Below are 12,289 nucleotides of genomic sequence, written 5' to 3'. Positions count from 1 at the left end.
TTAGAGATAAGAAGACTGAGGTTTAGAGAGGTAAATAATATCAGAGCATAAGAAGAGCAGAGTGAGGATTCAAACCCGTCTCCTGCTGACCCCTGCATCAGTGCTCAGGCCGTCTGTCCTCAAAGAGAGCCCCAGTTCAAGCAAGAAACCCCCAGAATGGGTACTGCGGGCAGTCTCCATCTGTGCCAAGTACTATGTTAAGTATACATTCCTTTCGCATATTTCCATTCCTTGCAACAATCCTCAGAAATCAGATCATCTCCGTTCTTTGCAGATGAAGTCACTGATGAGGATTTCTGCTTCCAAAGAATGATGTATATGTCAGATTAAATATCCTAAAAAATCCACCCACTACGACTCAACTAGATCCTCGATAAATTACACCAAGCATTTTATATGCATTGCTGAGCTCACAAGAGGGTAAATGAAAGCATGAAAAAATGTGGTCACACACAAGAAGGAACAGTGGACTGAAAGCAGAACAGTTTCCAGTAACAAGAAATAGAAGCTCGAGCTGCTGGTGGCAAAGGCTGGTAACGGGAACCTAGAGCTGTGGGGCTTAATGGTCTCATTAAAGAGACTCTCATAAAGGCAGAGCACCAAAATTGAGACCTCTGCATTAATCTGAGACCTTGGAAGGTGGCTACACCCTTAGAGAAAATGCTGGAAACCAATGAGTCTTCACTGTGGCTGAGACAGTGATCATGGTGGCAGTTCTGAGGATGATGGTGGTGATGGCGATGGTGGTTCTTGAGAATTCACACCCAATATGCTCACTCTTACAGAGCCCCAGCGTTTTAACTTTTTCAGCAGGTTAGAAAAATCCCCAGCAGAAAAATTTTTAAGTGTTCTCAGATTAATTTTGCATTCTTGGTACCTAATAGAAGCAAAGACAATCTCTAGAAGAAGCAATGCCAATTTAGACTTCTCCTGATTCCTTCTCGGGTTAAACTTGACCAAAGACAAGCTCACACAGACAGAAAAAAACATACAAGTAAATAGAGTGCCATGAGTGTCAGCGGAAACAACCACCCACTTTAAGTCTCCCTAGAACTTTACTATTTAAAAAAAATATGTAATGATTTTCGGCTGTGTTGGGTCTTAGTTGCGGCAGGCGGGCTCCTCACTGTGGCTCAAAGGCTTCTCTCTAGTGGCAGCACGGGGCCTCAGTAGCTCCTTGTTGTGTGGGATCTTAGTTCCCCGACCAGGGATCGAACCCACGTCCCCTGCACTGGAAGGTGGATTCTTAACCAGGGAAGTCCTCTTAGAACTAGATGTTGAAGTTATCAGACAGCGGTATCTTAAATATGGGTCTTGAGCTTCCAGACTTAATGGAGTAACTAGACTATCTCTTCTGCTATAAACAACAGAAAATTGGACAAAATAAAACCACAGCTTCAGACACTGGACCACAGACTGCACAAGACTGAGATCCCCGAGGGAAGGGAACACCGTGAGCCACAAATCGCTCAGGACTTCTTCCTGGAGGCGTGGCCGTACCTCCGCAGGGGAGGGGACCCGGAGCAGAGCCGAGGAGGCAGAGCTCAGAGTCAGGGAAGCTGATTTTGTGGAGCAGAGTTACAGCATGACCCAGCAGCCCCAAATGTTACACCTATACCACTCATTGATTGAAAGAAGCAAATCATTGATATACCCAAGAAAGTGGATGAATCAGAAACCATAATCAGAGACATCATGCCAGACCCCCCAAAAGTTCAGAAATACAATATCCATGCGTGAAATCCTAGGTGTATGCCCAGAGAAGTAAAAACATGCCCATCAGAAATCTGTCCTTCCCTGGAAGTCCAGTGGTTAACACTCCATGCTCCCAGTGCAGGGGATGCGGGTTTGATCCCAGGTCAGGGAACTAAGATCCCACATGCTGCAAGGCATGGCCAAAAACTATTAAATAGAACAAAAACAAAATCTTGTACATGAATGTTCAGAGCAGCCTTATTCACAGTGGCCAAAAAGTGAAAACAACCCAAATGTCCATCAACGAGGAATGTGTGAACAAAATGTGTATGTGTATACACACACAGCAGAATATTATTTGGCCATAAAGAGGAATGAAGTCTGATAAATGCCACAGTGCAGATCCACATTGAAGGCAGTATACTGAGAGAATCCAGACACAGAAGGCCACATTTTATCATTCTATCTACATGAAATGTTCAGAATAGGCGAATCCACGGAGACATAAAGTAGATTAGCATTCTTCCAGGAACTAAAGTGTTTTGGAGTGATGAAAATGTTCTGAAACTAGATAGTTGTGAAGGTTGCACGACTCAATATATTAAAAACCATTGAAAAGTACACTTTAAAAGGGTGAATATTATGGTATGTAAATTGTATCTCAGTGTTTCAGAAGCCCATGAGTTACCATCACATATGCACTAGAATGGCTAAAATTATAAAAAAAAAAATTATACCAAATGATTGTCAAGATGCAGAGCAACTGGAACTTTAACTCGTTACTGGTGGAAAAGAGGCAGTTTTCACTTAATCATATATTTAACACTTAACAGAGTAACCATACATTTATCCTATGACAAGCTATTGCAAGAGAAATGAAAACATGTCCACAAAAAGATTTTTACACTAGGGTTCATAGCATCATTATTCATAATAATGAAAAACTGCAGTCAGTAGAACTGTCTATCACCAGGCGATCAAATAAATGTTACACCTGTACCACTAACTGATTTGAAAGAAGCAAATCACTGATATACCGAACAAAGTAGATGAATCAGAAACCAGAATCAGAGACATCATGCCAGACCCCCCAAAAGTACAGAAATACAGTACCTATGAGTGAAATTCTAGAATGAACAAAAGTATATGTTTACCTAGGTCAGGGGACGGAGGATGACTGCAAAGGGTGTGGGCAATTTTTTGGAAAGATGGAAATGTACAGGAGAAAACACGCTGACCTGCCCCCCCAATCCAACCCCCATCCAGCCAGCCAGAGGAGGGGCCTCAACACGCCTGCCAGCAGGCGGCGGGAAATGAGGCCGCTGGCTGCCCACGCCAAAGCCCACCAGCAGGTGGCGCTTCCGCACGGCCTGCACCAGCCCTCCGCGGGGCCCCAGGCCCGGAGCCGCCTTCCCCGGGTGTCTTGGTCTCTCCCGGCACAGATACGGGGCCGCCGTGGGGGCTGTGGGCATAACGGGCTGTGACAGCCGCTCTGCAGGCTGGCACAGTGAGGCATGACAGGCCCCCTTGCTTCGTGCCTGGCCACGGGGGCGGGTGGTGGTCCGCGGGGTGGAGCGGGATATGAAGCAGGCGCCTTCTTGGTACACTTTCCCAACAAGGCACCTTCTTGATCACGTCCAGTGTGTCCGCAGGATGTTAACACCTGGATGAAAAGAATTTGGAAGAGGCCTGGTGGGAGCAAGACCGTGCTCTGAGGAGGAAGTCGTTTCAGGGCGGGGCTTACCCCTCTGTGCTGACCCCCACCTCGCGGGGCCCAGGGGTCGCCCCCAGGTTCATACTGCCCCATCCTGGGAACTGGTTACCCCTCTGCCCAGGGCCGGCGAAGCTGGTTTCGCTCGTCCTGTGGCTGGGGTGTCTGTCTTCCTTGGTTTCTTTCGCCCATCGGAAGATGAGACCGGCACCTCCAGGGCCCGCCCTACTGCGGGGTGTGGCCCCGCATGTGGACGTGCGTAGAGAGGTGGGAAAACGGGAGGCCTGTGGTTTAGCCAGTCTTGTCTTTTTTTTTTTTTTTCAGTCTTGTCTTTTTTACCAGAAGTTCTAGAGAGCTTTCCGAACCCACTTGTTCTAACAGGGCTCGAAGAGACTTCAACCCTCTTGTCCACAATTGCTGGGGTGGAACATGCCGGAGCCCGCTGGAGACAGAAGCAGCTGGGGCCATCCCCTGCATAGCAAGCTGACCAGAACTCATCGCCCCATAAAGTTCCCACTGAGGTTCCTGGGCTCAACAAATACGCCTTTGTTGACCGGACGTCCAGTGGGAACTCAAGGGGACTGAGGATAGGCTAGATGACCTTCCAGGCACCCCTGGGATGGAAGCAGGGTCCAGCCAGCCCTCATGAAGTTTCGTACTCAAGGTCACACTGTCCTCAGCTTGTTCACATGGAAAGTGACACAGAAGGGCCTTTCGGCTCCAGACCCACCGCCGACGGCCCCGGTTTCCTCATTCCCAACTCAAATTCATGCCCAGGGAGTCTGACTAAACCAGGTCATCGTTTCAAATGGCAGTCCAGAGGTCACAGGCCCAACCCTGGTCCCTTTCGATGTGGCCAGGGGGATATGGCCCAGAGTTAACCATTGGTCCAAAGAGCTACGGACTTGCAGCAACAACAAACACATCCAGCAAAATAGCATCTGTAGGTGCTGCGCTCGTTGGGGCCAGAGCAATACTGACGAGGCAAATCCAGTGATTAAAACCTTCATGAATCTGGAGTGTGTTATTGCTAGTTTGGGGTTTCTCCGGTGGCTCAGTAGTAAAGAATCCGCGTCCCAGTGTAGGACACACCGGTTTGATCCCTGGAGAAGGGAATGGCAACCCACTCCAGTATTCTTGCCTGTAGAATCCCATGGACAGAGGAGCCTGGCGGGCTGTTAGTCCATGGGGTTGCAAAAGAGTCAGACATAACTCAGTGACTAAACAACAACATTGCTAGTTGTATTTCCCAGTTGAGAAACTGAAACTTAGGGAATAGGAGTGATTTTCTCAAGGTCTGGAGCCAGGCGTTGACCCCTAAGTCCCACAGGCTGACCCCCAACCACGTGCCCAGAAGGCTGGTTAGCAGTACCTCAGAGAGTGGACATGGGGGACAGATCTCCAATATCTCTCTAGCCTGACCTCTGCCCTGAGCCCCAGGCTCAGCTTCAAACACTGACTTGATAGCTCTGCTTGGATGGCTAACAGATGGTCAGAAAGCCTGTGTCCAGACAGCTCTATCCCAGACTTGTTCCTCTGAACTCCTTTCCAACTCTGTCAACAGCAGACCCGTCCTTCCAGCTGCTCAGGCCAAATCATGTGGCTTCATCCTTGGATTCTCTCTCTCTCATCCCACATCCAATTCCGTCAGCAAATCCTGTTGGCTGGACTTCAACATATATAAAAAATCTGACCCCTTCTTACCATCTTCTTGGCTGAGCCCTTATCTCCTGCCTAGATAACTGCATTAGCCTCCTCACTGACATACCCCTGCTTCTCCCCTTGTCCATGCCCATTCATTAACACCGCAGCCCCGGAAACCAAGTTCAAGTGCAAGTCAGACTGTCCTTGTCCTTCAAACCCTCCAATGGTTTCCAACTCAAGTAGAGTGAAGCTGGTTGTCTTCCAAGGCCCGTCTGACCTCGTGGATTGATATCTGTCTCTCTGATCTCCTCTTCTACCTTCTGACCCCCCACCACCCCCTACTCATTCCACCCCAACCCTGCTCACTTCCCTGCTCTTCACTGAGCATGCCAAATACACTCCTGCCTCAGGGCCTTTGCACCAGCTATTCTCTCAGCTTAAGAGGTTCTTTCTCTGAATATCACTGTAGCCAACTCTGTCAACTCCTTAGGGACACATCTCAAAAGCTACCTTCTTTTGAGACGAGGCCCTTTCTGCCCCTAAATAAAATGGGAACACCCCTCCTCCATGGCTCCAGCTCCTCCCTCCTCTCCTGCTTTATTTTTTCCCACAGCACCCATCGCCTGATGCATATATGTATCCCCTGCCACTAGAGTGTATGTCCCTTAAGGTCAGGGACTTGGCTTTGTTTGCCTCTGTTCCCGGAGCCCTAAACAGTATGTGACATGTGTTTGTTGCACGAGATTGATGAAGGAGGGGGCGTGAGTTTCATAAGCTGAGCTGGTCCACCCAGCGTTCAGACATACTCAGGGCACATCGCGAGAGCAAGTGGGTGAACCCACTGAGGTCTTGTTTGTGTGATAACTGGAGAGCTGCTGGGGAAAAACTGCCGGTGGGGAAAATGACAGTCCAGACACACAGTATTTCCTGGTCTTAGTGGCTTGGTTGATGACGGAGAGAGCTGTGGCTAGCTCCACGGGGCTCCCTTAGAGATCCAGGGGATGGCACTGGAAGCCCAAGCACCAGCATCCCTGGGAGCCACAGGGAGTACCAGGCAGCCTGTCTCTGCGGTGGTCCCTGAGAGATGCCCCTCAGGGTCAGAGAGCTTGACCGGCCTGTGTGTGCAAGCGTGACACCTGCCTCCTGGGAGTGACGGGGCCGAGAGGCCAGCACAACACCTCCTGAATCACAGCCATCTTCCAGCCCCCATAACTCATGTATTAAGGCCTAAAGACCTCTTCCTGGCAGATTCAAAGGTGATGGGATGTGACTTCTGCCCCAAACGGCTCACATTCTGTAAGGGGGAGCGTGGTTCATTCATGTGATGCATGTTTACCAAGAGCCCCCAGCACGCCAGGCACCGTGCTAAGCCCTGGGCTGCAGCTGTTAACAAGACATGCAGGCTCGCCGGAGGATGGAAATAAACCAGCAAATAAACACAGGACGAGATCAACACGAGCAGACATGAACGTTACCGAGAAAATGACTAGGAGAGCTGTTTGGTTCTATGCAGCATTTTATGTTTGTATGCCAGCATTTTTAATGGCGACTTGGATGAAGTTCTAAATTACAAGCTTCTTAGCATGCTGTAGAGCATAGGTTGTTTTTGTTCGTCATTTGCTGGGTTGTGTCTGACTCTTTGCGACCCCATTAGTACAGCATGTCAGGCTCTCCTGCCCTTCGCTATCTCCCAGAGTTTGCTCAAATTCATGCCCATTGAGTCAGTGATGCTATTTAACCATCTCATCCTCTGCTGCCCTCTTCTCCTTTTGGCTTCAGTCTTTCCCAGCATCAGAGTCTTTTCCAATGGGTTGGCTCTTTGTATAAGGTGGCCAAAGTATTGGAACTTCAGCTTTAGCATCAGTCCTTCCAATGAGTATTCAGGGTTGATTTCCTTTAGGATGGACTGATTTGATCTCCTTGCAGTCTAAGGGACTGCACCCAAATCCCAATCTGAGAGCATAGGGAGCTCTGCCTAACGCACTGTGGTGATGTGATTGGGAAGGAAGTCCAAAGCGGGGGATATGTGTGTGTGTGTGGCTGGTGCACTTTGCTGAACATCAGAAACTTACACAACATCGTAAAGCAAATATACTCCCATAAAAATTAAAAAAAATAAGTGCTTCTCAGGTCTCCAGCACATTAGAGCCAGACCCAGGACCCAGACAATCAGCAGGATGGAATTTAGCCATGACAAGCTGTCCAGATCTGGAGTCAGGCCCCGAGATCCATTACACGAGCTTGGAAGGTCAGAGTCGACAGAGCGTGGATACAGAATGTGGAGGATTTTGTTCACCACAAGTCAAGGACAGTGTGGCTACTCACTACCATTCATTCCACGAATGTTGGGTGGATGTTATGGCGCCTGATACTGTTCTGGGCAGTGAAATGACAAAACAAGATCCTGTCCTTATGGAGCTTACATTCTGGTGGGAGGACAGAAAAAAAACAAGTGAGTCTGGGCCTATAGATGGTGACGGGTGCCAGCGATCAGGGAAGGAAGGCTCAGTGAGTGTTTGGGGAGGGGATCTGCAATCTAAGGTGGGGTGACCAGGGTCACTCAGTTCTCAGGGGAGCAGGCTCTGATTTGTAGATGGTGCTTGTGTGTGCTAAGTCACTTCGGTTGTGTACCACTCTTTGCAACTCCATGGACTGTAGCCCACCAGGCTCCTCTGTCTGTGGGGATTCTCCAGGCAAGAACACTGGAGTGCGTTGCCACGCCTTCCTCCAGGGGATCTTCCCCACCCAGGAATCGAATTCACATCTCTTAATGTCTTCTGAATTGGCAGGCAGGTTCTTTACTTCCAACACCACCTGGGAAGCTCAATTTGGAGATTAGGGTGGGGGTATTTATTGGGGAGTGCAGTTGGGATCCCCAAGTGTAGGAGGAGGAGGGGAGGGAAGCAGGATTGGGCATTGGGAGAAGTTGAACTGAGACTCAGGCCAAAAGCCTCAGCCAACCTCCAGGGAGCTGTGGACACAGATGAGCCTTCAGAATTGTCTCAGATCTGACTTTTATACCCTGTGCTGACCTGTCATCGGACGAGGCTGCCTTGGAAGGACATGCGTCCTTAAACAGGAGGTTTTCTTCAGCAAATGGTCATGGTGGTGGTTTAGCCACTCAGTTGTGTCTGACTCTTTGTGACTCCATGGACTGTAGCTTGCCAGGCTCCTTTGTCGATGGGATTTACCACAAAAGAAATACTGGAGTGGGTTGCCATTTCCTTCTCCAGGAGATCTTCTCGACCTAGGGATGGAACCCTGATCTCCTGCATTGCAGGCAGATTCTTTACCAACTGAGCCACCTGGGATGCAGAGACAATCTTCAAAGGGGCTGAGAGCAAGGTGCCTCCCAGCAGCCAGAGGACCAGCCCTCCACTCCTGCAGAGGGGTCTGGACAAGGCCTCACGGTGTCCACTACCGCAGGAAGACTTCAATGAGAAGATGCTGACATAGAATCTGGAGGCCTGAGGACCAAAACCTTCCCAGGCAGAGGAAACAGCAAGTGCATGGGTCCTGAGGAGGAAGGCTGCTCGAGTGGTCCAGGAGACTGGAGCAGAGTTGGGGAGGGGAGGGGAAGGGGGAGCGGGCTTGGCATTGACCGTCCAGGCCTTTGCAAGGACTGTGACTTCTCCTGGAAGTCGGACTGGTGCCTCTGGAGGTGTTGGTGGAGGAAATGCTACACCTCAGTTATAGGTTGGTGGAAATAAAGAGGTAACTTTTCTCATCCTCTTTTATGGCCCCCCTCCATCCTTTCCAAGGATCTCTCAGGAATCTGTGGACCCAGATGAAGAACCCCTGTATTGCACCCATTTTGCTGATGAGATGAACAAACCAGGGTACAGAGAGGTGAAGAGATTTGCTCAAACCAGGCAGTACTTAGCTGAGCTGAGAGCCCCTTGAACGGCAAGGAGATCAGAACAGTCCATCCTAAAGGAAGTCAGCCCTGAATATTCATTGGAAGGACTGAAGCTGAAACTCCAATACTTTGGCCACCTGATGCAAAGAGCCAACTCATTAGAAAAGACCCTGATACCGGGAAAGATTGAGGGCAGGAGGAGAGAAGGGGGCGACAGGGGACGAGATGGTGGGATGGCATCACCGACTCAATGGACATGAGTTTGAGCCAGCTCTGGGGGCTGGTGAAGGACAGGGAAGCCTGGCGTGCCGCAGTCCGTGGGGTCACAAAGGGTCAGATACGCCTGAGCGGCTGAACAACAGCGACGACCACCACCGAGCGCCGGGGCTGTGCGGTCCCGAAGCCCACTTTGGACTTCACCTTCCATCTGTAAATTGGAGATAAACCCGCTCACCTGGCTGGGCTGATGGGAGGACTCCATGCAATGTCTGCGTTGAGGCCTGGTCCACGGAGGCCTCCGTAAACCGCCGCCCCTGGAGCCCATGACACTACGGTGAGGTGGAGGGCAGATAGTGAGAACGGGCTGCTGGTGCTTGCTCTGTAGCAGGCAGCTTCCGGCATCACCTGAGGCTGTTTTCGGGGAACCCAGTCCTCTCCCCTGTGCTGCAAGGGGCCAGCTGCACGCTGGGGCAGGTGGGTGGGGCGGGGGCTGGCTGGTCACCGAGGCACCACAAGGGAGGAAGACAGGCTTCCCTGACCTTGAGGCAGACCTGCCACGCAAGCCAGCCTCCTAAGAGGGATTGCACTGGATCGGTCTCTTGATTCTGTCCACGTGGCCGGGCGCGCAGGACGAACAGCACGGGAGATGCCGAAAGGAAGGACGTGTGCTGGGATCCAGGCTTCCTTCATGAGGAATTGGCTGCAGGAGGTCCAATGCCTTTTGCCTCTTGATCCACTCATGGCATGGCCACATTCCACTGAGACCCCATAGGGTCCTGGAGGTCCCCGGGGCTGAAGCTGACCCCTCTCAGCTTGGGTGCCCCAAAAGGACCTGATGGAGACCTGCTGTCTGATGGAGCCGGGATAGGTCTCGGGCAAGGAGGGGTGTCGGGGGCCACAGAGGGAGGAGCAGAGTGCTGGGGCCGATGGGGGGACAAAGGGGCGCGCTGGCATCCTTGGACCCAGGTTCAAGTCCATTGTGTCAGGCAGCTTAACCTCTGCGAGGCTGTTTTCCAGCTGTAATATGGGACCGTAACACCACCTAGCTCAGGGTTACCAAAAGGAGAGGAGTCAGCAGAGGAATGTTTGTGAAGACCCATCCCTCCCGCCCCCAACTCGCTGTCGGCACAGAAGCACCAGGCGTGCTGCGTGCAGTCGCTCAGTCATGTTCAACACTTTGTGGCCCCGTGGACTGTAGCCCACCAGGCTCCTCCATCCATGGGGTTTTCCAGGCAAGAATACTGCAGTGAGTTGCCGTGCAGCACCAGGAACAGTGGGTCATTGGGCCTTGGGGTCACATCCCTTAGGCTTAAAGACCAGCTCTGCCTCTGACTAGCAATGGCTCTTGGCAAAATTGCCTACATTTCCCAAGGCTGAGTCATGAGGTCTGTATATAATAAGCATGTCATCATCCCAGAACTGTTGTTAGAATTAAATGAGATAATTCATTAAAGTCCTTGGCACATAAGATATACTTCACAAATATTAGCTATTACTACATTTTTTTTAAAAAAAAAGTGCTTTCAGGATATCCAGGACTCATGAATGGGGAAAACCACACCAGTTACTGGGACTTGAAGGGACCCCAAACCACTAATACAGAATTTGACACAGGAAAGATAAAGTTCTCCATTCAAGTTTAAGACGTCAGTTCCGTATAAATATTTTTCCGTTTCTGACTTACAGAAGCTGCCTCTCCCTGTAACTTAAGCCCTCGGAGCCTTTGGAAGGAAATGTCAAATGAGAAAACCTTGCGTGTCCTGACTTAAGGAATTCAGCTGTTTCTTTTTTCAGTCAACAAACACTTAGTGAGCCCTGTGGGTATGCCTGCCTATGGGTGTGGTCTAGGGGTTGCCAGGGGGAAATGCCCAGGCCTTTGTCCCCAAGGAATTTGCCGTCTGAGGCCCTGGGACCTTCCCGATTGAGAGTTCAGTTCAACAGCCTAAAATTCACCAACTGGTTGTCTTCCTTCCACCCAGAAACACAGTGGGAAATGGATATTCTAGAGCAGTTTTCCAACAACCATTTCTTGGAATCGTAAATGTCTGAGAGTTGCTGCAATACTTTAGATTATCTTGTTTTCTTTATCCACTGAAGCCAAGATTTTAATGCTACATCTGTGTGAGTATCTTTTGATAATAAGAACCAAATGTTGCCGGTGGAAATGACTGGAAATTACACTTTGGATCAGAATGTGGGGTTTTAGATTCCCACTTGGAAGGCAGTGCTGAGAAACAAACACACAGGACGTTTTCCCTATAAATCACCTCGGATGTTGCAACACTCCTCTTCTCTCCCAGCCGGCATCAGGAGGCCTGGGATGAAGTGTCCTGGGGGAAGGAGTCATGGTTGGTAGTAAATATCCTGCAGCCAAAATGACACGCCCACCTCCCACCTACTCTGGCTTGTCCCATCAGCCACTAGAGCTCTCTCCACCTGGCTGTCCACAAGCGTCTCAAACTCGACACGTCCAAAAAGTCACCAGGTTCTCCAAACCCAGCTCTGCTATCTGCAAACGCCACGTTGGTGAGAGGCACTGCCTCGTCCTGGGCTGGAAATCTGGGAATCCTTCCTGACCTCCCCCTCCCCTGCCCGTGCTGCTCTCATAGCTGTCAGATGCCGGCCCTTTTCTCTCTGATTTAGTCCCCTCGTCTGGGGGATGGAGTCTGTTTGACATCTGATTAAATAAAGCATCCAAGAGCTATTTCAGCAAACATCGGCGGGTGCCAACGTTGTGTCAAATCCTGACTCCGCCGTTGACCCTGGCCCCTGTCCTGGTTGGGGTCCTCCTCCGGAGGACCATCTCATCCTCTGTCGTCCCCTTCTCCTCCCGCTTTCAATCTTTCCCAGCATCAGGGTCTCTTCCAATGAGTCAGATCTTTGCATCAAGTGGCCAAAGTATTGGAGCTTCAGTTTCAGTCCTTCTAATGTGGCTCAGAAGGTAAAGCGTCTGCCTTCAATGCAGGAGACCTGGGTTCGATCCCTGGGTGGGGAAGATCCCCTGGAGAAAGAAATGGCAACCCACTCCAGTATTCTTGCCTGGAAAACCCCATGGATGGAGAAGCCTGGTGGGCTAGCTACAGTCCATGGACTCACAAAGAGTTGGACACGATTGAGTGACTTCACTAATGAATATTCAGGACTGATCTCTTTTAGGATGG

This window comes from Cervus elaphus, chromosome 22 (genome assembly GCF_910594005.1).
Source record: "Cervus elaphus chromosome 22, mCerEla1.1, whole genome shotgun sequence".
Taxonomy (NCBI): domain Eukaryota; kingdom Metazoa; phylum Chordata; class Mammalia; order Artiodactyla; family Cervidae; genus Cervus; species Cervus elaphus.
This window is presented reverse-complemented; position numbering follows the sequence as displayed.